Source organism: Diceros bicornis, chromosome 8, assembly GCF_020826845.1.
Source record: "Diceros bicornis minor isolate mBicDic1 chromosome 8, mDicBic1.mat.cur, whole genome shotgun sequence".
Classification (NCBI taxonomy): Eukaryota; Metazoa; Chordata; class Mammalia; order Perissodactyla; family Rhinocerotidae; genus Diceros; species Diceros bicornis.
The window spans coordinates 24155006-24179629 of record NC_080747.1 but is presented as its reverse complement, the minus strand read 5'-3'; positions in this window follow the sequence as shown (position 1 = coordinate 24179629).

The window sequence follows — 24624 nt, the reverse complement described above, 5'->3', positions numbered from 1 at the left end:
TATTTTTTTCTACGTGTCCTATCAGGAGTAATACACTGTTCCTTATTGCCCATCCAGACACTCTTAGCTTCTATTATTTAAGGTGGTTTCTGCCAAGTGATCTCCCTGTAAAGTTACTATTTTATCTTTTGTAATTAATAAGCCCCTTTCAGGGAGATACTTTGACACTATGTAAATATCACGTTACTCTTCAAACTTTCACTCAATAGTTTTAGTGTTTATTGACGAATCTGGCCTAAATTATTATTGGGATGGTTGCCAAATGGTGGTTTTTCTCAATCTATCATTTATTATAAATTTCTTAGCATTCTACTCTAATGATGATTTACTTGTATGTTTGTTTGCTTATTTCTGTCAATATGGACTGTGGGTTATTATTACATTCCATTGGTTATAACCTATTACAGTGTTCATTTTCGTACTCTATTCCTTGTTACTGCATCTTGACGTTGTTGTCTTTGGTTTGCTAAAATTTTATTTAATGCTTTTCTTTTAATTCATAAGTAATAATATTGTGTAATTTACCTTTTTGGTTGTACTAATTTTATGAGTTAGATACCAAGATTATACTTGGTTCATAAAAATCATCTTTGAGGCTTTTTCCTCAGTTTTCTACATTCTTGTATTACTTAAGGTTCTCCAGAGCAAAAGAACTGATAAGATATATACATACAGAGAAAGACATTTATTATAAAACATTGGCGAACATGATTATGGAGGCTGACAAGTCCCAAGATCAGCAGGATGAGACGGCAAGCTAGAGACCCAGGAGGGCTGATGGCGTAATTCCATTCTGAGTCTGAAGGCCTGAGAATCAGGACAGCCAATGATACATTTCCAGTCCCAAGGCCAACAGGCTCTAGACCAAGTAAGAGCTGATGTTTTAGAAGGGAAAATGCTGATGTTCTCGTTCGAAGGCTGTCAGGTGGGAAAAAATCCTCTTGCTTAGGGAAGGGTTAGCCCTTTTGTTATACTCAGGCCTTCAACTGACTGGATGAGGCCCTCCCACTTTAGGGAGGGCAACCTGCTTTACTCTGTCTACCCATTTAACTGTTAATCTCATCTTAAAATATCCTCATAGAGAAATCCAGAACAATTGACTAAATATCTCAGCACCCCATGGCCCAGTCAAGTTGACACATAAAATTAATCTTCACAGCTCTGGAAAAATTTGACAGCTTCTTGAATTCCATTTTAAAATCATTTGGCTTGGTGTTTTTTTGTTGAGACAGTTTCTTAAAAACGTTCTCCATTTCCACTACAAGTATTTGTCTGTCTGAACTTTGCATTTCTAATAAGATAAACTCAGTTTCCCTAGGATATTAATCATTTTATCTAGGTTTTATGATATCTGAAAAATATTTTTTTAATTAAAAAAATATTATTTCAACAGTTATTTCCCCTTGTTACATCTTATTTTGTTAATTGTACTTTTCCTTTCTTCATCTTGATTAAACTAACAAGGTGTTTAATGTATTTAATCACTTTAAAAAATGCAGACTATTGATTTATTAATTATGTTTTATGAAGTATGTATTCTCTACATCATTCATTTCTATTTTATCTTCATATTTCCCTTCTTTCTGCTTTCTTGGTTGATTGCTTTTATTATTTTCTTAGCTTATTGAGATGGGAACTTAGTTCAAATAGTTTTATTTTTATAAACAAATTTATATCTGATCATTTTTCTGAATAATTCAATTATGTACTGAAATATATGGTTTTGATTGTTGTTATTTTTGAAAGCTAGTAATTTCAATTATCTTTCCTCTTTCATCTAAGAGTTTTTAAAATTTCCTTTTCTCAGTTTGAATCTTTTAGTTGTTTTCCTGCTTTCCTACGATATCCCTTGTTAAGTTTTTGTTCTAATGTACTCTTCTTTGGGCATCTTGTAACCAAGTCTTCATTTTTTACGTGATTTCCTTTTTGTCTTCCAATTCTTTCATAAATTCAATCATTTCTAATTTTACTTCTTCTTTTATTTGGTCAATTCCTTTTCCTGTTTGTTTTATTTTATGTTTTGATTTCTAATATTTTACCCTATCTACAAATTCTTGTTTGAGTATAATTTGGTGGTGAAAATACTCTTCCGTCAATTTAATAAATTAGATTTCTTTACTAAATGTCTATTTTAGGGGGGAATAAGAATGGTGGGGGAGATATGGGGCAACTTTTGATGTTTTATGTTCTTTTGATTTTTTTTCATTTTTTGGCAAGACCTTTAATTTTTCTTCTCTCTTTCTTTCTCTCATTTTCTCTTCACAGTGCAACAATTATGTTTTTGACAATCTTTCCTTCCAATTATAGTGAAAATATGTGTTTAGTTTAATTTTGTCTTCATTTTTTAACTTTTTTTTTAAGGTGACGGGAAATTTTGATTCAGACTGTCACCATCCCTTGCAGGCATCTTTGCAAACTTCCAGTTTATTTGTTTTATTTTTACTTGTTTTCTTTTGTTCTCATGAAAGTATCATCTCATAACAAAAATTCCACAACCCAGGCACACATATTCTATCCTAACTCTGGAGAAAAAAATGTGCTTATACCTCTTTTACACCACTCTCTTGCTATTTACCAGATTACGTCTTTACTTTTACACTCTGGACATTCAATGAATAAATTCAGAATGACAGATTAAGAAAGAGAATGGAGGGACAAATAGGATATTTGCAGAAGGTCAGCATGGACTTTTTTTTTAAACATATCTTCATTTATACAAATGCATATACATTTCTACAAAAAATATGAAGGAATTTTTAAGCAGTTTGTACCCAGAGGAAACACTAAGAAATTTAAGTTTTTAATAGGCATGTGTAAATGATGGAAGAATGCATACATGTCAAAAATAAGTAAAGTTTAAAAGAAATGTAAACAGAACAGAATAAACCATGGTAATGGTCCCTAGTGAACTGGAACTGGCGAAATGGCTGTTTTGACCCATTTTTGAAGTAAAAACAAAGACATGGTAAGTAGACATTTGAGAGAAGATAGAAGAATATTAATAGGCACATCCATTTAGTTTTTTCATATTTTTATTTCGCATCCATTGGGTTTCAATCGTTGTATTAGGCCCTTGGACGTGGACTGTAGTTTTCATTCTCACAAAGATCCCCACGAAACTTATCAAAATTTGTTATATACTGTGGACATTTGTTAAGATCATTTGAATGCATTGATAAATGGGTTAGATATGAACACAAAATGTAGCACTTTGTTCTGAATTCTCTAGGAGGAAATGTCGTTCCTGCTATTTTATATATTTCTGTTGGTTAGTTCTGGACCTTGGCATTTTATTTCAGGGAAGTGTTTTTGATACAGGCTCAAGACAAGGTTTATATAAGGGAAGCCATACTGTAGAAAAGAAACCTTATTGCACTTTGAATGACCTCTGACTAACTAACTCAGCTGGATATGCACACTCCAGGAGATCTAACTGCTCTGTAGATTTTACAACCCCTGTTTGTGTACGTACCTCCCAGCTGCGATAAGATGATGACTTTGTTCTTTTAAGCTCCTTAGGAATGTGATGACCCCTGAACAGAGAGTCTATGCTGAGAGCCATCATCAGTGAAAACTGAAAGATCTGGTGTGGCGACTCCCTGTGTGTAACACCTGAGGGTCAACATTCATAACCCCCTCCCCTATAACCCACCAGCCTATATAATTGCTGTAAGATTTTGTGCTCCCTTAAGATGATTCTTTTGGACATTAGTCGGCCATCTTCCCTCTTGCTATCAAGCTGTAATAAAATTCCCTTTCTCTGCCATCATCTTGCCTCTTGACGATTGGTTTTTGTCTTGTGGGGAGCAGATCATGCCCTTCGTGAGGTAACATTTTTTCTTTTTTTCTGTCTATGTAGAGGAGATCTTTAAAAGATCTTTAAAAGAATAAAATAGCATCTTTATCATGAGTCTTGCTTTGTTTATGATCAGTCTTGTCTTGTTTTGTATCATATGCATAAAGAAATGTCTCCATAAATCTTTAAGTGACTCTAATTCAGAGACTAGATCTATACACAGTAAGATTTCATCACAAAAATTAAAAAATATAAAATAACAAAGTATAATTATGATTACCATAGCTAATTTTAAGATAGAAGGGCAAAAAATAGGTAACTTCTATAAATTTATCATGGAAATAACATTATAACATTCTACAAAATCTCATGATTTTTTTTCTATAGGCAATCTGAAATTTTAATACAGTTTCTCAACTGAAGTAATTATTTTTCAGTTTTATTACAAAAATATTACCAAATATCTGCAGAAGTTTTGATTGCTAAAGACTATTATAATTGAAATTCAGTTTGATTTCAACAGGATTTTTTTTCTTTTTTCTTTTTTTCCCCCAATAATAGCCGAAGAGTGAAAAAAGAACTGCTCATCAGATTAACAAAGGAGTTAAGCATTCAAGGGAGGAATTTGCATTTTTAGAAGAGTCATTTCTTGATATACCCTCTGCCATGTTACAGGAGAGAAATAACTAAGGGGAATTAAATATTCATGGATTATAATTTGCCACATACTAGTTACCTGCTTTTGCAGGATAGTAAACCTAATTTGCCCCTTCTTTAGTAATTATTATCTCCTGCTATGCATTCTCAACGGCTTTTCTGATCCAAATGTATAATCAGCAACCACATTTTCTTACTCAAATATCCATTTTTTCTTAACATTATGAGAAAATTATGTTAGGATATTAAGTGTTTTCCACATCTTTCTATAGAGAATAATTAGAGAGTTTTTTTAAACAGAAAATAATCTTTCTTAGGCGGTGTTAATACAGCTCTGACTGAAGGCAGGGCAGGGAAGAAATAGTCTTGGCATTTTTTTGACCTCTGTGATCGGAACAGCTGCCTAAAGCATGCTGATTTTTTTTTCATGCATTTTTGTAATTGCATATGACTTTGATACAAAGCGTAACGATGCTCAAAGGCCAAGCTTCATTTGAGGAAAATTATAGGCTTGTACTGCTGAATGCATAGAGACTAAGTTCATAAATGCACTTCAGTAAATTCTTTTTAAGTGGGGCATTTTTGATATGGTCCCTAAGGGTATTGGAATCTTCTACCAGGTAAAAATGTATGTCAAGAGGCTCTGAAATAAGCCTACTCTTGCAGTTGTTAAAATTTGAATGAGAGTTGAAATGAGGTGAACATAGTAATAGAGAAACAGAAAAGTTGGGAAAGAACTAGCTTCCCTGGAGATTCCATATTGACTTTCCATACAACTTAAAAATCTGATGGGTCTGCAATTATAAGAAAGTGCCCTTAGGGACCAAACATCCCTGTCCTAGCAGGGTTTGTGTTTTGATGGATTTAACTGGGACAACTTCTAAATACTATGTGAAACTAGGTTGAAACTAATGGGTATTAGCCATAGTTATTTTAGTTTTAATACACTTTTATGCTTTTTTCAGGAGTGGGAGGAAGGAAGGCTTGTCAAAATACTTCACAGCAGTGTTAGACTATCTCAGATTTATAGTTTTATCAATTGTATTTTTGAATTTCCTCATTATGTCAAGATGTTAAGAAAATCAATAATGAAAGAATATAACAATGTTAAACAAATTTCTGTAGATATGATACAAGCATTTCAAAAATGTCTTTGCTTTTATTAGAGGAATTTATGTAGCTCATTTAATTCAAAACAGAAATACAATAAAAATAGAATTATTCTCTCAAATCATATGTCAGAATTAAAGAGCTTCTTTAAATAATAAAGCCAGAATTACAGATAACATTAAAGTGAAGTCCATTTACTGGAGGGTAGATAATTTATGGCAACATCAACTTGCTTCTGCATTGTTTCATATGGTATCTGTCTAAAATTATAGATATACAATCGATCCATCCCGTTGTTGTCATTTTAGCTCACGGATATTTTGATCCGGAATTTTATCTGCACTATGGATAGATAAATAGAGAAAGATAGAGAAATATACATAGATGTATAGAGAGAGAGAGAGAGAGTAACAGATATGTATACACAGATATACACACACATATTTTTTCTGGAGTGTTACTCACTTTCACTGGGTTTTTGTATTTCACATCTTTATTTTACGATATTTTTATACATTCATGAGTCTGTTTCCATCTTTATCTTTGAAACATGAGTTTTTCACAGATGGAATTGTGTGTAAGTTCAATTGGACATGACTTTGCTCCTCCTAAGAGTAACATTCAACTGGAGAGTATTTACAGTTTGAAGTCTCATTTTGGCCCCATTGCCACAAAGGCAAGCAGCTTCCGGGAATTATGATTTGCCCGTGCTAACCTTCACTTAGATCTGTCCCACTGGTGTTCAGAAACAAGACCAGGGAGCTTCTGCAATTAATACATCTTCCCATTCCTGCTGCTCCAAATAAGGCATTTAGATTTTGCATCTCGGGCTGTACTCCTAAACATTAAGAAGTATTCGTTTTAGGATGTCTCTGAGGACAAGCTCTGACGTCTTCTAAGCTTCATCTTACATATAGCTCTCTCTGATTTCCACTGTTTATTGTTTTTAATTTTTTCATTCTTTCTTTCCTCTTAAATATGACAATTGGAATTTAAAGTCACTTTGAGTCTCATAATAATAAGTTTTTTCTTTCTTGTTCTTGTTACTGTATGACTGTCAGGAAAAAAGCGAAGTGCCAACTTTATACCAGAATTCTCAAAGAAGAAAGGATAATTTATATATTCTAAAGTATAGAGTTGAATTAAATTTATTTATTTGTTTATGTATTTATTTTTAAATCTATGTCAGAAAGTTTCATACAAAAATTTTCCGTTGTAAAGGTCACATTATCCGATAATAATTCAGTAAACTTTAAAAGTAATAACAACACTTTAAGGGGACACAGAAATATTTGTAATAATAACCACAAAAAATCTTAAATAAAATTGAGTTAAGAGAGAAGAGATATATTTATTTGACATTAGGTTCACTACCTAGTGGGAGGGATATTCACATACATAAAAATTAATGGAAACATATGATTGTGAATTCTAGAAAAGAGCTGTAAATGAAATGTTTTGGGAACAGAGAAATCAACTATTTTTAACGAAAAGGCTAGAATGAGCTTCCACCACATTGTGCCATTTGAATTGGTTTAGAATAATGAACTAGATTTTCACTGTTGAGAAAGTATATGAAGGAATACAATACAAAATTTTCCTTGCCTTTTCTTTTTTTAAAAATTTTAAATCATATGAAAAGTGAAACAATATTCTTATCTATAAATAAATTTGTTTGACGTTATATTGCTATGTTTTTAAAATATCCACCTAAATTTTTACTGAACTGTATAAGCAGTGTTTCTGGTCTTTGTATGCCATCATTGGATGTTTGGAATCTTTTCCAATAACTGAGATAGGACCTATCTTCCTCACTATGTCTGTCTTTATTTCATAATTGCCTTAGTTTTCTATTGCTGCCATAACAAATTATCACAAACTTTGTGAATGAAAACAACGCAAATTTATTATCTCACATTCTGCAGATTAGAAGCCCGAGTACAGCTTGGCTCAGCTTGGTGTCTATACAGAATTTCACAAGGCAGAAATCAAGGTGGACAGGGCTGCATCATGTTCTAGAGGCTCTAGGAAAGAATTTGCTTTCAAACTCATTTTATTTTTTGGCTGAATTCACTTCTTTGCATTTTTTGTGTGGTCCCCATTTTCTTGCTGGCTGTCAGCAAGGGAAAAGTCTTTGTTCATAAAGACTGCCCCAATTCCTTCTAGCGTTTTCCATGTGACAAAGGAGGGTGGAGTCCTTCTCAATCTTTGAATCTCTCTGACTTTCCCTGCTGTCACATTTTTTCTGAACTGTGAGCTGAGAAAATTATTGGCTTTTAAGGGCTCAAATGAATAAATTAGGCCCAATCAGAAAATTCAGGATAGTTTCCTTATTTTAAGGTCCAAAACCTTAATTATATCTGCAAAATTCTTTCCATCATGTCCCATAACCTACTCACAGATTCCAGGGACAAGTTCCCTGGTAGGGGTGAAGGGGAAGGAGGAAGCATTCTGCCTACAATGCCGTTTTTATGCATTTATCCAGCTTTAGTGTTTACTCTATGTTTCATTAGCCAGTGTTATGAGGCAACAATATTCACCCACAAATCCCAACTCCATGATTTCTCTCTATCATTGGAGAAATAATTAGACAATTACAGCAATAAGATAAGCACGAAATAAAATTAATTATATAATTTCATATTCAAAAATATTTTGTAGACATTCTAAAATGCATCCAGATCACTATTTTGAACTAAATGTATTCCTTTATTTCTTTATTCCTGTCCCAATCTCCCACAGCCCCCCATACCTCCCTCACATGCACACACACTGGGTTTTATGTAAAGTGTTAATGTCTTCAAAGAAGCATTTCCTCAGAGGCTACACATCAGTATTGAATAGTTCTTTCCAAACACACCATGTTTAAAAGTTGAATTAACTGATTGGCTAGCTGGCTGCTTGCCTAAAGTTCTCACTGCTCAATTTAATGGCCAATTTTACTTAATCTTATGAAATGTGTCTAATGTCATTAATCCATATAATTTATATGAGTAATTATTTCTAAATCTTTTATGGAAAAAAATAGCCCTTCCAAGAGTGTGGGTTCAATAAGTTTTCTCTTTCCATTTACAACATTCTTATTCAGTTACAATTTTGTGGCACAGAATAGCTAGCTGCTCACCGGGCCTACTTTCCCTTCTTTTTAGGTATTCAGCTAGACTAAATTACCTGGTTGCTTTTGCAGTTAACTTTAGTCATCTGTGCCTGAGATCTAACAAAATGATGTGGGCCCACATCCAAAACTTGATTCTCTGCTCTTTTCTTTTCTGGATCTTGTTGCAAACCAGCTTGATGAACATGGAAGCCATATGCAGAAGATGGAGAAACCACCAAATATAAGTTTCCTGTGGGTTTAATCACTGCTTACTGGAGAGCCACCCACTCACTGACCATGCCCCACCTGTTTCACACTTTACAAGAGCAAGGTATTGTATTAAGTGACTGGGAGTTTGTGGTTTACCTGTTGTAGTAAGTATCATTGCAATAATTACTACAGTTAATGTGATAAAAGAGACTCAATCTTGTCCAATTAATGAACCAGCATCCCTGAACAGCAGCCTGTATATTAAAACTTAGGACCTACAATATATGGGACTACATTGGATCTGGTGCCTGTTATGTTCATCTTGAACCAAATCACTTGTATGTTAGTGATAGCTTCTCCTTCTATGGCTTCTATGAGTAGAACCCTCTCTTCATTCTGTGACAAGTTTGACATTTCCATACTGGGATCACCATCATATGTTTCATTTCAGTAGTTTTACTGAGATCCTGAAATTCTTCTCTTTGTCTTGAAAGATGTTTCTCGGGGAAATAAATACTCCCTCCAATAATTCAAAGGACTTACTGAGCTCCTGAAAGAACTGGAAGAACCTGGTAGGATGTCAACCATTCTACATCAAGTACTGGCTATTCCATGAGAGGATTCCAAATCAGGAAAAAAAATTGTCTTAGCACCACACACTATTGCCCTTCATATGGAAAAGCAATTTTGTGATTAATATTTTTCGAAATTGATAATAATAATTGGGCTGTTCTGGTGGCATAGTGGTTAAGTTCACGCATTCTGCTTCAGCGGCCTGCAATTCATGGGTTCAGATCCCGTGCACGGACCGAGGCACCGCTTATCAAGCCATACTGTGGTGGCGTCCCATATAAAGTAGAGGAAGATGGGCATGGATGTTAGCCCAGCACCAATCTGCCTCAGCAAAAAGAGGAGAATTGGCAACAGATGTTGGCTCAGGGCTAATCATCCTCATACACAAAAAATTGATAATAAACAAATAAACAAAAATATTTTAATTCCTCGTGATTCAAAATATTAAAAAGAATTTAACATCTTAAACAATACAAAAAGCTTTACAAATAATTTTAATGCTATAGTATCCACAGGTCAGAGGAAGATGTACAATGTAATTTAAAACAGTGCAGAGGAGAACAATTGTGGAAAAATTGGAACAACTGAGAAAGAAAGTCAGATGTAGGGAGAGGCCGAGGAAGTATGGGTTATGAGATACAAACTTGATGAAGAAAAGATAAAATGATGGGCAAACAGAATAAAAGCAGAGTAGACAATGAAGGTATGGAATTGATAACTAAGGTAGAAAATGACCAAAATATAAAGAAAGCAAGCTCATTGCCCTTGTACTTCGAATATGCTTAAGACAAATGTTTCTCGTCACAGCTTCTTCATTTGGACGGCAGACTGCAAAGTAATTTATCACCAATTATCATTGACTTGTAAAGAGCCAAGATCAGACTAATTCTTGTTCATAAGTCTTCAACTACTTTTTTTAATTAAAAAAAAAAAAGAGTGTACAAAATCTCTACTCTGATCAGGGCAGGCTAAGCTACCCATGAGGGTAGAAATTGTTCTTGAATTTTGCTCCTGGTCAGAGACATGCTTCTTTTGCTCCATCCTGTACTCACGGAACCACGACGCTTGTTTCTGGGATATTGCTTAGTTGAAAATCAGTCAGACGTTCATGACATGGAGGTGTGAGAGAATATTGGAAAATTCCTCTTACACGTTTCCCTTAAAACAAAAAAGGAACTAAAGAAACTCTTATTATATGAAATTATAATTTTATCTGATATTGTGTAAAAAGTTATTAAATATTAATTCTCCTGAGCTTTTTCTGAGGGAGGGATTTTTTTTAATGGCAGTCTCAGGATGTATTGTAATGCCTCCTTTTTTGTGTATTTGAATCCGTTTTTAGAAGAGACTCTAAGCAGAAAGTAACTTAGAAAATCTTTGAAATATTCCACATTTCACCACATTCTAAAGCCAAGTTTCAAAGTAAAGAGAGTTTAGGTAAAGACTAGAGCCTGCAGAAGATACCTAAGGAGAACTGAGGCCATGCTCACACCCGGGGAGTGTTCTGCAAGAACGTAATAGATTGAAGAGGAGACTTTCATATAAATCAACTTATAAAAGTTCTGTTCTTAAAGATTCTAACTTGAGATAATAAGAAGAAAAGACTAAAACAATAATTTCCCTGAAAGATGCAAAAGTAACATTGTGTCAAGTATGGCACAAAAACAAAGCTTTTAGAATTGTATCTAGATCTGATAAAAATTCTTCCCTTGTTCCCGTGTTCCTTCCTTAAATTATTTGGAAATTAATGTCAGAACCCATTATGTCCATTATGCAAACTTTATTATTTGTAAATTGTATCGTTTATACAACTACATAGAATAAATTTTATATAGTTCTGCTAACAAGATGTCAGTTTAGATATTCACATCAAACTATTTTGAAATTTTTATAAAGCTCACAATTAAAGAATAAGGGAGTGTGTGTTTTAAGTGTGTAACTGATATTTTATTTATGCAATTTTCTATTAAATAATTACTCTCAGGTATTTATTTATTTGTCCATAATACATAAAACCTCTTTAGCCAGCACTACTAAGCCTTCTCCTTCACCGTCACATTTCACACATGCACAATCAGTACCCATTTTTCATCATCCTCAATAGTAAATTCCCCAAGAATTTTAAATTTTATTCAAAATTTAACCATCAACTGCTTGAGGAGGTGATCAACATGTGACTGCCCATTGACCCACAAGCTGCACCTGGGCAGTTGGAGGCTCCCCATTGCCTCCCCTGCCTTTGGAATGTGTATTCTGCTTGCCTTCCCTGCTCCCAGAAGTTACCCGAAAGGAAACAGCCTTGAGATAGAAATGTGGTGTTGAGACTATCTGCATTGGGTACGTGACTGAACACCGTTAAGGACTACGTATGAATTTTTAAGATTCTGATGGGCAGATGAGGAGCCTTACTAGTCTTGCGGCTGCCCATAACAAGCCCTGTAAGCAAATTTCCTTGCTTACTAAACCTGCCACGTACCAATCTGGAGTGGTCAGCCTCTTGCTTGGGTCTCTCCCTGCCCTCCAAGTACAGGAGCCGGTTTCAGATTACACTCAGGAAGCTCCTGAAGAGGTTGCAAACCAACATCAACATCATCAGTTATTCCAGTGATAATTGTTATATTTGCTAAAAGGCAAGCAATTTGAATGCAAATGCACAGACTGAGGGGAAAACATAAAATATCCAATTATATGCGAACATTTGCATTCTGATGTATTAAAAATTTACCTTGACATTAATATAAACATCTTGCAAAATTCCATCTCTTATCCCAGTTAAAAGTATAGTTCAATATTTCTTTAAAAGGGGCATATAAAAATCCTAAGTAATATACTATTAAATTAAGTTCAGCATTATTTCAAAATAATAATTTAACCTTGATCAAGTAATTGAATATCAAAATAAAAATTCATGCAATAATATAGTATCTCATATCTATAGGTTAGGTTGTTTTAATTTGTATTAAATGTGCTAAGATATCTTAACAGACATTGTTTTTGTACATTGTGTTTCTTAAGCTCAAACACCCTTAAATCTTGATTTTCACCATTTGCATTGTAAATTTATAAAAAGCTCTTATGCATATTTGAAGTGTTAATTCATTTGCTGTTTCCTTCATGCAACCATCTTAAACAACTTCTGACTCAAGTCCTGGAAGTTAGCTGTTCTCTCTTCTATGTCTTACATAGTTTGTGTATGTAACTGTCATAGCAGGAGCCTTTATATGATCCTGGAGTGTGTATTTATATGGAGCTGAACTCACCTTTATGTCCAGAAACTTGTCCAGTATAGTCTCTCTATTGATATTTAGCAAATAAACAAACAAATACAATTTAAAATTTAGTTCTTAATAAAATGTCCAATGGAATAGAGAGGAAGTAATGATGATGCTAGGGAAGATTAATGAAAGCCTCACAAAGCAAGGAGAATTTGAGCTGGACATTGAGGAATGAGTGAGATTCTAATAGTTAGATCTGGGGGAGGCTGGGCTTCTAGATAGTAATACCAGAGGCATTGCCAAATGTGAAGACAGTGCAGTTGATTGAAACTAGGATGTATACTTTGTTGTCTTTCCTAAACTTGAAAGAGTTGAAATTTAAACTGAATTTAAAATTTGAGTATAGACACAATTTGTCAATTGTGTGCCTCAGTGAAGAGTTATAGAGCAAAAAAATCATCATTTTTAGGCTCTTAGCATATGCTCTGTGTCTGGCACAGGGCACTACTTAGTAGTAAATCCAGTACCTTGAATTAATTGATTTATTTAATTATTACTTTTCATTTATACTATACTTTATTCTCAAAAGAATTTTGGTGGTATTCCTGGTTTTCTGAAGCTTATTTTTACATAACTGACACAAAATTGTTTGCCTTATATTTACTTTTTTTTGTATTTAAAGTGGATTCCATAGTACTGTAGACCTATTGAATTTCTAGAAACAAAATGTGTGCAGCTATGTAGACTATTTTCTATAAAACTTAAATTTCTATATAAATGAATAAAGTACATACATTTGATATTTCACCTTTTCATAGCACACATTTTTGAGAGTTCTAGTTATTAAGACTATTTAAGAATTTAACTGATAATACTTCATCTTTTTTTTTACTGTGCTATATCGACATTTAATAGTTTTATTTTTTAAAGTAAATATCAGCAAAAGAGTCACCTTTAAAGTTTTCCAGCTCACAAAGAAGCAGAGTGAAAGTGTGCTTAAGAAACATTAAAGCAGAGATCATGGGTTTCTTTCTGTTAAATTAATCATCGGTGAGTGAATTTCTGATAGCTAAAAGAGGTCAAGAGAATCAGAGGGAAATTAAAAAATATTCAAAGCTAAAATAAAAGCTGTTGATTTCTTCCCCTTGAAAAATTGCAGTTATATTTTTGTCACAATCTTTTTATTATTTTTAAGAGCAGAAATTAACAACATTAGCATTAGTTGAATGGTATTCTATAAATTTGACATTGATAAGACTTTTTCTGAAGAATAAAAATATTCAATTGAGTCTTCTCTCTTTTTCTTTCTTGTGCACTCAGCCTTCCTTTCTTCATTTGATAAAGATTTGAGGTATATGACTATTTCCATGGGAACAGAGTTCCTTCAAGTAAGCCTGTTTTCTAAAGTATATTGACCTCCCAGGGAATATAGCATAGTTTCTACTAAGTGTTACTTGTTCAGGACTTTTTCTTCGATGCCTCACTTCTCATGCTACATTTTCTCCGTAGGAAACCTCATTCTCCTCCCAGGGTTTCAATTAGTTTCTACATACAGCTCTCTCTCGAATGTATATTTCAGTCATAGACCTTTCTACCCAGCTACAGCACTTACATCCAACTAGTTACAAGACATATTCATTTCGGTGTCCCATAGAAATTTCAAGTTTAGGATTTAGGCATTTAAATAATTATCTTTATCTTCTCACCAAAAAACTAGTCTTCATTCAATTGTTCCCTATTTCTATATTACCGTATCAGTTAATTTTTGCTGTATAACAAGCCACTCTAAAACTTAGTGTCTTAAAACACTCTAGAGTCTACTGATCAGCTGGGCAATCCGCCCTGCTCCCTCACCTCTCAAATCCAAATTTTCAATAATTGCTGGGAGTATTAATTATTCCTACACCTGCAGTTTTCATCATCTTTGACCAAATGGGCATTATGCTTCAAATGGATCAGAGAAATTCACTTCTACACAATCTCCAGAGTCTACCTTTTGCCTATCTCTCCAATTATTCTCTCCTGCCAGAGATACCTCTGAAAATGTAGTACTGTATATGACACTACCTTACTTAAAAATCTTTAGAGTCATTCTAGTCCTTTCCAGGTAAACTTTAAAATGCTTGAAGTTTGATAGTCTTATTACCCAACATGATTGAGAATATTTCTTGCTACTCTTAAACTTACTTTGCTGATTCCAAATCTATAGAATCACATGTTCTGTTTTCTCTGACAGTGGTGATTGTACCACTTTCCTTTAATCTTTATCCTCTAATCTTATACAACCGAGTAATTTTTAGAGTTATATCTTAAACATAATTTTCTTAAGGGAGATTTCTTTTCAAACATTATTTTTACATACTCACGCTAGCCACAGAATAATTAAATTCTCCTGAGACTGTTACTCTACTCCCAAAATGTTTTAAGTTTCTATTTCAATGTATTAATTATAACCGCAATTTTAAATTTCATTCCTGTATTGTCTTCTAGTCCACTGATGCTCAATAAAACTTTCTGCAATGATGGAAATATTCTATAATCTAAGCTGTGATAACAGAAGTCATTAGCCACATGTGACTGTTGAGCCCTTGATATAGTCACATAGTATGACGAAGAAACTGAATTATTAGTTTTATTTTATTTTAATTAATTTAATTTTAAATAGTCACATGAGCTAGTGGCTAACGTATAGCACAGTTCCAGGCTATTAGTTTTTTGAGGTTGAAATTCAAAAAAATATATATTTTTTTTGGTGAGGAAGATTGGCCTTGAGCTAACATCTGTGCCAATCTTCCCCTATTTTGTATGTGGGATGCCACCACAGCATGGCTTGATGAGCGGCATGTAGGTCCGCTCCTGGGACCCAAACCTGTGAACACTGGGTGCTGAAGCGGAGCGTGCAAACTTAACCACTACACCACCAGAACAGCCCCATCAAAAATATTTTTAATGGCTGTATGGCCACACTGTCTAACATTGCGTCTAGTTAATATTTACTGAATGTACAAATGTGTAGCCCTTCTTTATGCCCTCACAATATCTGAAAGAACATGCAGGTACAGTCCATCATCAAAAAGTACACAGTATTCCCTGTAGGTAATCAAGAATACACCTAGAATTTCCTCAAATGGCCTGTCTCAACAGGTAGATTCCATATCATTTGGACCATCAAATACCTCTACTTCCTCTTTCTCTTTCATTTATTTTTATATTCTTCAGTCTTCCTCCCCCCACCTTGACTCCTTGATCTGTTCTGTTCGTGACCTACATTGTCACGACTGGTAAGATCTTTTCCTTGCCTCTGTCTTGAAGAGTTCTTTTGAATCTTTGCAGATAACAGCTTTTTGTGTATTCTCTGGGAATGCAAGCTTAGGTTTTTCTCTAAGAAAAGCAAAGCATCTTGTTGGTAATGTTGATATAGTTTTTAGCATACTGTTGAAGTATTTTATGCTAAAAACAAGCCCTTTCACAATAGATCGGTATGAGAAGAAAGTGAAGGTATGTAGTGGGTGTTATGGGGAAAAGGAAGGGTGAGATGAATGTTCACCCTGACCTTTTCACACTGTATGTCATAGCATCACAGAACATTAGAATTCAAAGTGGTATAAAGATTGGTATTTTGTTTTTAGCGTTAAAAAATATTTCAAGCTAAATGTATATGTAGTTCATAAACATATAATGGCTATGAAAAAAAGCTAGTCTGACAAGTGTTGGAGGGGGGTCTAGTAAATTAATCATCTCCCCTCATCACCCAAATAAAACAACATCATGCAACCTCAAAACCTAGAGTTTTGTGGAGTGCAATTTGAAAACACTAACCCAGACCTCCTCCCTCACTTGACAAGTTACAATACAGAGGCAAGAGGTGAAATAGTTTGCCCAAATCAGTATGTTAGTGCCAGATCTAAGATTAGCTACCACTCCATTCTTCTGACCTCTAGTGTAATCTCGATTGTTCAATTTGATTTATTTCCTTTCGTATCTAGTACTTTCTCTATTAAAAATAGTTTGCTTATTCTCATTTTTGTACAAAATGTGCAGAAAAATGAAGTGAAAAAATATCTGATTTAGTGGCGCCATTTTGGAAGTCTTTAGATAAAAAAGAGTCTCTTTCATTTTTGTAGATTGGGCATTCTACCCTAGTCACTCCCCTTCCTGATTAGTCTTTGACTACTCTTTCTAAAGATTGTATTTATATTTGTTTGGCAACAGTTTTTTTATATGTCTTTCCTCCTCAACCCCAAATACATGCTTCATTCAAGTAAGCCCACTTTGTCTTAATGCCTGTGGATTCCTGTCCTCTAATAGAGTATCTGATTCATAGTTATTCATCAGTAAATGAGAGTTAAGTGAGGCTAAGTTGAAAAATGTTCTCAAATGTAAGGAGGTGGGAAAGTAAAAGATGAACTTCTTTATAAATGAAAACAGGAAAAAGGTCCATGAAATAACCTCCAATTTGCAAAAGAAAGAGGTGGTAGACACTGCATTTTCATGAGTCTCCAAAAATTGGAAACAAAGGTCGATTTTGTTCATTTGCTCAAAATAATTAATAAATTATTTTTAGAGCTGAAGGGATGCTTATTCTTTTGACTAATGCAGAGTCGCCTGTAAGAGCTGAGTAGAAAACTGTATTTTCTAACCTGAAGAGAGAGGGAAATAGAGATTTTCTATTGAGTAAGAAGGAAGGGAGGAATTCTAAACTGTGAATCATGTAGTAAAGACTACATAGTAGGTGAATTTGACTTGTTCTGTGACTCTTGAGGCTTTGAGTGTGATGGTAAAGTATGGAACGCTAAGAAACATCAAGATTCCAAATGTTATTTGAATGGACTGGATGCATAGAGAACAAAGTAAATTGATAGTTTAGTAATTACAGAATATGTACTCTATTATAAAAATAATACCACTGAATAATCATAGTAGTACAACTTTTATAACCAGAAGGGGAGTGTCTTGGTCAGCTGGGGCTGCTCTAACAAAATACCGTAGACTGGGTGGATTAAATAACAAACATTTATTTCTCACAGATCTGGAGGCTGGGACGTCCGAGATCAAGGTGCCAGCAGATTCAGTGTTTGTCCTCTTCCTGGTTTGCAAATGACTGCCTTCTTGTTGTGTTCTCAAAGGGTAGAGAGAGAGGCATTTTGTTCTCTTCATCTCATAAGGGCACCAATCTAATCATGGGGTCTCCCACCTTATGAACTCTTCTAAACCCGACTATGTTCCAAAGGCTCCAACTTCTAATACCATCACGCTGGGGATTAGGGCTTCAACATATGCATTTTGAGGGGGACACAAATATTCAGTACAAAGCAGGGAGAATGCCTTATTTTCATTCTTTGTCTGATCATCATGTGTCTTCATGGGTTCCTTTCTAGTACACATAAAGCCTTGTTTTGTACTAGCTGAAGGCTAGTGAAAGACACTAGAAAGTTTGGTAATAGTTTTCTTCTATCGTTTTAATTTAGACTTTCTTATCTTGCTTCAGAACAAAATTGTATCAGATGAAATATTTCAATTACTTGGGACAAATCATTTTCCCAGAAACTTGGAAAAGTAAAACTGGATTCAAATTTGCAATGCTTAAATGCCATTGTTGGTGTACTTGAGAATGTTAATGTATATTCTAGGAAATAGAGAGACTTCTGGGAAGCGTATATGAATTGAAGGGAATAAAATTTCCATTTTTAGATCGAACTGTCATGTAGTGAGGTCATGGGGATGAGCTTCCACTCACTCTTTTACCAATTCTGTTCATTTGTATAATTAAATATAAAGATATTTATTGATTTCCTTCCAAGATTAGTTTACATTTTAGATATTCAGTACTCACAATCAATAGAGGAGTAAATTGATTACTTTGAAATAGACAACATTCTATTTTTTGAATATGTTATTGTGAGCATTTATAGCTCACAAGTTCTAGTAACATCATATTTATCAACTTCATCAAGATTTTGAAGGTTGTAATATTCTTATAATTTTAGCAATATATTTTGATGACCCAATCTTATTTTGGATGTAGAGTCAGAGAGAAGATATAAGGATATATAGTATTAAATATCACATATTCTCATTGTTATCTCTTATTATCAAATTTTCAATTTTTTTTCCTAACAGGAGGGGATTGATCAACATAGTTAATATTATAAACACACCTCAGCACACAATCTTATCATTTCCCAAATGCTTCAATAGAAAATTAAGAAATTATGAATAACACTTATGTACTGACAATGTGACAGATCATTTAGCTCTTTTCAATTTAGTCCTTTCTGACACCTGTGGTGCTCACAGCAATGAATCTGCTTTTTTTCTTGCTTCTCCTCTTGTACCTTGTGAAGTGAGTAGGTCTAAAAATAATAATGCCTGGAAGGATACATGTCCATTAGAGTATGACCAGAGCCAGTCAGGGGAGCAAAGTGAGATGGTGAGTAATTCAGCTGCTGGAATGCTCTATTCATAAACCAAGCTGATTAGCCACAGATCATAGCGCAGGCAAACAACACCAGAAAGGTTGAGAAGGCATCAAAACACAACTTAGTGCTGTAATAAAAGGATAGGTATGGGAATGGAAAGCCTAGGAGAAGATACTATATGTATATCCATGAAGACTCCAATTGTCCTCAGGAACATCGACCACAAGTTACAGAACTTTCTCACAATTCAGTCCATGGGACTGGCATTAGAGGAAGTCACGAAAGCACCAATATTAGAAGGAATAAAGACCTGAGATAACCATCCATACAGAGATTTAGGTTGAACTTACCTAAACCAGTGTAGAATTTGGGAGCAATATTATCCACAAGAGGACTACTTGACTTGTCAAGACAATCAAAGAGAATTAGACTCATTGTTACTAAACCATTTAATCACTCCTGGTTCCCAATGACAAAAAAACCAGCAACTTTCTCATTTTATGCTTGAAGCCCTCCCTGAACAAGGTTCATCAATTATAAGAGCCTAGGTCCTTCCCACTCATGCATACCTCTGGCAGTAGTGGTATTTAAAAATTACTCTACAGTAGGAGTGGTTCTTCTAAATTCATCATCCCTGAAAAGCCATGGTTATCAAAGCACATGTTTCATTTAATTATTCATTGTCAAAATTATAGTCATTGTACAGTATATATGCTTTCCCCCACAATTTCTGGCTACATAAACAAACTCCTGATATTAGCCATTATAGAACAATGGAACGTTATACATATTAGCATTTTGCTATTGTGATCTACTGTTTACACTTAAAATGTTGAGTAACAAATCAATTGTGTACCATTGCTTTCCGTTAAAGAATGGTCTCACAATTTAAGTTGTGTTAAAAACAATAAACACAGCACACAATAAAACTTGAACACATAAAGTATATATAGTCATTGCAGGTAGCTCTACCTATGTATAACACCCACACCATGAGGGATGCACTTCCAATAACCAAATAAAAATGGGATCAGTAGTTTCCTGCTTTCTTCACAATGTGTTTAGATTAGGAGGAACAAGCATAAGAGAGTGAATATGTGTGTGCTGGTGGGTAGTGCCCAAGTATTTGCTTATTATATAGACCAATTGTGCATGCCACAAAATTCTTTAAGATTTGAAGTGCGTTTGAGAAATCCATGCTATAAGCAGGAATCATTTAATGATATTGTTTTCTCTTTATCACACAGAATGAGGGAACACTTTAATTCAGCCACCTTTTAGTGGTTGATACACAGGATATTCATTGCACTGGAATGGATGATAATTGTCATTAGTCCTTTATATCTAAAGTAAAATGTAATTTCTTTCTTTATAAAGGAAAAAATGTAAGATATCTTTGTTGTTACAAAAGTGTTCAGTTTTCAAAATTTGATACATTCTTCAAAAACCTTTCTTAGTCGTCATGTCTTCTGAGACTATTTCTGCTAGCATAAAAATTTGCTTCTCAAAAATAGTTACTAAAGAAGGGAGCATTAATATATTAAATGAAAAAGACAACCAATTTCCAGCAAAAATTATTTATTAGCATCGTTTATTTGTAGAGCACCATAAAAAATTTTCTCTGGAGCTTACGGAATATATAACCACTGGTTTGGATAATGGGCTATGTTAATAAGGGTATGGAATTTCTAATTTTATGAAAGAAAATACCATACTCATGAAGTATATCTCTTATTTCAAGGAAGTAATTAAAATATCTGCGTTCAGTACGAAAATGAACTTTTTTAAGTGCAAAGGATTAATGTTATGGAAACTGTTCTTTAAAAATCAACTGAACTTGAATTTGATTGTTTGGCAATATAATAATTTAAGTTTATAGAATTATCCATGAAAATGTGTCTTTGATGTCTGAAATTTTACTTTCTTTAATACAGATGACTTAGCAACCTTAAAATTATTCAAAAATTATAGACAATTACAAAAGCTGCCATCAGACCATAAGGGTCGAAGATCATCCCATAAAACTAAGTATAAATATGACGAAAATTATGTATTGGTTGATACATGCCATAACCCTTGACAATTAATAGGTGTTAAAAAGTTCAGTTTTGACAATTTGTACATGACAACTATCTTATTTTATAATTTATTTCATTTCTACAGATTCAATTCATGTAGGAAGAAGCTAAGTGGTACCCATATAATTAATTTAAAAATATTTAAATTATTTTTCATCTTAAAATAGCAGTTTTAGCTATGATAGTACTTCTTAAATGATGCTAGTATGAATTTTATGTGATACATTTATATACTGAGTAGTACTACTACTACTAATACTACTACTGTTAATAATAACTGATGTGTATTGAAATGTAATCACAAGCCAGACACTGCTCTTAGTGCTTAAACAGATTATATGTTTCCTCAAAACAATTTATGAATGTACTACGGTTATTTCCATTTTTCAAATGAGATTAAGCAACACAGAGTTGGAGAGTAGCTGACATGAATTGTACCCAGGAAATCCAGTTCCAGAGCCTACAGTTTCGTTAGTGACATTTTACTGCTACAAATGATCTCGAACAGTTTGTGCCAGTGGAATATATTTCAACAATTAATTTTTTTAAATGATGTTATATATGTTAACCAAATATATATTTCCTTGTTTTTTTAAAAATTATTTTATAGTTAGTCTTTCTCCCTGCAGTATGAGAAGACACATATTTAAATGTGTGCACGCTAGTGTCTTTATCACTACTATATGGATTAGCTTCAATGCCTTCCTTAATAGGTAATACATCATACCATCTCAAACTATATACTCCTCTTTTATTTATGCCATGGTCTTACAGCAAACATAGAGGCAATCAAAAAAACAGTCAAAAATGTATATACATACATATTACATATATATAAATATATATGATAGCAAACATATAGACAGAGATCAGAAATGAATCTATATAATTATAAATGTATATATATATATAATTTTGTGACTGTCTATATAAATTGTTCATTTGATTCCTGACCTAGTCATGAATTTTGAATGGTTTTATCAGAAATGCATTACCTAGAGAAATTTAATATACAAAATTGAGGGGCCAGCCCAGTGGTGTAGCCGTTAAGTGTGCGTGCTTCCCTTAGGTGGCCTGAGGGTTCGCAGGTTCAGATCCTGGGCATGCACTGACACACTGCTCATCAAACCACCCTGTGGCGGTGTCCCATATAAAGTAGAGGGCGTGGATGTTAGCCCAGGCCAATCTTCCTTGGCAAAAAGAGGCAGATTGGCATTGGATGTTAGCTCAGGGCTGATCTTCCGCCCAAAAAACCACAAACGATACAATATTGATATATCTAATTTCAATTTTGATTTTTTCTTGAAACTGTTTACTCACAAATTCTGTTAACTCAGAAACCATGTGAACAACGAACTAAGAACCTTCTAAAGAATCCTTGACTTATAACAGGAATGTGTTTAAAGATTATCAATATTTGAGTAAATCTCAACCATAAAGATGTGCTTTTCAATCAAGAAATGACAAAAATGTACTTTCTTTTCAATAGTTTGAAATTACCAACCAAGAAAATCAGTCAAATAATTATTTGGGTTTGAAAAAATACCCAAATAATTGGGTTTTAACGTTATTCTAATCAGCAAGCATTCATTGTCCACCTACTTAAAGCCAGACAAATACAATCCTACAAATCATGTATTATTATCATACAATCAATTTACTCATTTTCCTGAGAGAATGTATATTTAGAGAAGTTAAGTTATTTGTTGTATGCCTAATTTTAGGCTAGATTGTCTCACTCTAAACCATGTTCACCTAATCTATGTTGCTTTAATAACTAGATTCTTGCTTTTAGCCTCATAAACTTTGGGTTCAGCTTATGAAATATGGATATACTCTATGAAGAGGTCAAAGCGTGAATTGCTACATCAACTATATTGACCTCATACCTGTTGAGATTGAGGAATCAGATGTGGCTTTATTTGAACATGTTAATTTGTGGTGAAATTTGGCTATTGAGTAGTGAGGAAAGAGGAATGCCTAGGACTAAAACACGCAAAAGGCCACTAACTTGGCAAAGCTCCCATCAGCCTGTAGTGCTCTGCAGTCTGCCAAAGGATCACCTATTCAGGTAGCAAAGACAAGGCCCAATTTTTACCTAGATGAAGGATACCTGCAAACCTGCATTTGTTATGTATCAAAAAACCCTGGCAGAAGAAATTACCCTAGTTATAAAACCCTTGGTTATCAGTGTAATTGCTGCTGGCTTTTGTTAGTGATGAGAGTAGCAACTTCTGGCAGAAAGAAAACAGGGCATCTAGTATCGTATTTTTCAAAAAAGTTTATAATTGATAGTTATGATTACTAAAGAATATTATAGGTAATATTAAAAAAAAAACTCAGTTTATTTCTTTTGTCAAAGCCAAAATCCAATAATGCTTATTATACTCCACTCACTTAATTATGCAATAATATTTGTGACTGCATATATTTTTAATTTGTTTCTTGAAACAAACACATTATAACTACATTTTTGAAGCCAACAGGAATTCATGAAAGACAAGTAAATAGAAATAGAAACATTCGTACAACTGATTCATTGTTGCTGATTATTATTTATCCAGATTCTTGGTGACAAAAAGAAAACATATCTAAAACTTTATTTTATTTTATTCTTTTAGTTAAATGGATAGTTTTTTTCACCTTTCATTGGAAGACAAAATTATCAAGTGTCAATAAGGACAACCATAGTAATTATTGTGTGAAAGAATAGGGCTAGCCCTAAGTGATATTACTAAGGCGAAGGAAATTGTCTTGGACATGTTTTCCTCTCTTTTAAGTGTTTCTTCCCCTTTGTTTCTCATGATGCAATTCAGATTCATAACTCCTCAGTACTTTTACTTCATCAGTCTCCCTGAACCACGCTCCCAGGATTGATCTCATCTCTGTGTATTAGACTTCTATTGCTGTGTAACATGTTACCATAAATGTAGCAGGTTAAAACAAAACACTTTTAATATCTTGCAGTTTCTATGTGTTCAGAGATTCAGTGCAGTTTAACTCAATCCTCTGCTAGGGTTTCAGAGGCTGAAATCAAGGTGTTAATAGGCTGCATTCTCATCTCAAGCTAGAGGTCTTTTTCCAAGCTTATTCATGTTCTTGGCAGAATTCAGTTCCTTGTGGCTGTTGGACTGAAGTTTTTACTTTCTTCCTGGTAGTTGGCTGGGTATCTTTCTCAGCTCCTAAAGGCTATCCTCAGGCTTCAGCCATATGGCATCCTCACAACATGGCAGCTTATTTCTTCCAAGTCAGGAGGTGAATCTTTCTTCAATCAGCAAAAATGAAATCTTATTCAACATAAGGTAAACATGGGATTGACTAATCACCTTTTCCATACAACATAACCTAATATAGGGAGCAGCTCTCCCATTATATTCACAAGTCACCTACATGGGGATGGTATTATTATGCCGTGGAGCAGAAATCTCAGGGCTGTCTAATAATTCTATCTATCTCACTCTGCTGTATT